The sequence below is a fragment of the Chiloscyllium plagiosum genome, chromosome 18 (genome assembly GCF_004010195.1).
Source record: "Chiloscyllium plagiosum isolate BGI_BamShark_2017 chromosome 18, ASM401019v2, whole genome shotgun sequence".
NCBI lineage: Eukaryota > Metazoa > Chordata > Chondrichthyes > Orectolobiformes > Hemiscylliidae > Chiloscyllium > Chiloscyllium plagiosum.
Genome location: NC_057727.1, coordinates 2355690 through 2357136, shown reverse-complemented (window position 1 = coordinate 2357136; position 1447 = coordinate 2355690). Strand labels below are relative to the sequence as shown.

At 49.5% G+C, this 1447-nt stretch overlaps 1 long non-coding RNA gene across 1 annotated transcript in view; it reads right to left on the bottom strand.

Annotated features, from left to right (window-relative positions):
- Nucleotides 1–1441, bottom strand: part of LOC122558790 — an 8024-nt gene extending 6583 nt beyond the window's left edge. Inside the window, exon 1 of the long non-coding RNA XR_006314252.1 lies at nt 765–1441. This is a non-coding gene — a long non-coding RNA (uncharacterized LOC122558790). The remainder of the gene's footprint in view (nt 1–764) is intronic.
- Nucleotides 1442–1447: the final 6 nt, after the last annotated feature.

Here is a 1447-nt window from a genome sequence, read left to right as displayed (position 1 = left end):
ATCATAAAAGCTGCCTATAATTAGAACTGATTCGGAGATGCCGGTGTTGGACTGGGGTAACAACCACCTGATGAAGGAGCGTCGCTCCGAAAGCTAGAGCTTCCAATTAAACCTGTTGGACTATAACCTGGTGTTGTGTGGTTTTTAACTTTATAATCAGAACAGGTGTCATGTTGGAAATCTGATGGCTCTGAAACAGGTTTACGCTGCTGTGGACAGCCTATTTGTCATCTTACCAAGGCGACGACAAGATTATGGGCAAGTACACACAGAGTGAGCTCTGACGCAGAGAATCTTAACCAGGTCTAATCCTTTACCCAGTGGGACTGTGGGGTGCACAGTCACCCCAACACCAATCAGGAGCAGATAGACTGGTTAATATCTCCCCTCTCCTTTACCTCTCCCCATCAGGCCGGACACAAAATGTGGAGGAGCCGGTGTTGATCTGGAGTGGATAAAATCAGAAGTCACACAACACCAGGTTATAGTCCGACAGATTTACTGGATTTCAAATAAACCTGCTGGACTACAAATTGGTGTCGCGTGACTTCTGACTTTAGATACAAAATAGAAATGACAACACCAACAGCAATGAAGTCAAAGTGAAAGTACTGTATATAGAACTCTTCGCCATGCCATTCCAGAACACATCACTTGAAAATTCTCAGAATACTTGTCTTGAGGACCAGCGACTTGAACATCTCTGGAGCGACTGAGGTGGAGGAAACAAGAAAAAACATTTCTAAAGCCGTGTCAGTACCAACCCGAAAATGAACACTGATCAGCTGAAGCTGCCCTTAGCGAGGCCATCCAACGCAGTTTTCCGAGAGACAGATGTTTAAAGACAGGATCACAGAATGGTTACGGGACAGGAGGAGGAGGAGGTGATGAAGGTCACTCAGCCCATCAAGTCTGTGTTGGCTTGCACCTCCTCCCCCACAATAAAAGATCCATGAAGTGATCAACCAGACTTCCGGAAAGACATCCAGACAGAGTCACAGTCCATATCGTACAACTACATTAGAAAGAGAAGGAGCAAGTGTAGACAGTTTGACGGTGAGATCTGGGTGGGGAAGGGGATGCTTTGGGGAGCAAGAAGATGGCTTGAGGGTGGGGGTTGTAGGAGGTGGCTGGAATCCCTGACTCCCGAGGAAGTTTGCAATCTCATGTCCTTCTGGCATCTGGAGCTTGGTCGAGAATCCCAGCGGTGGGGTCAGCTCCGGAGATCCCTGTGGTGCACTGTCCGTGAGGGGGTCTTGCTTGTCCGTTGGGGAGACCAAACCCATCTGGGTGCAGGCTGTGGAGGTGGATGGAGGCGAAGAGAGCAGAGGGAGGGAGGGAGGGAGGGGACAGAGTGAAGGATGGAAGTGAGGGAGGGAACTGGAGTGATAGAGTGAGGGAGGCAATGAAGGGGGAGGGAGGGACTGAGGGGATGGAGTGAGGAGAG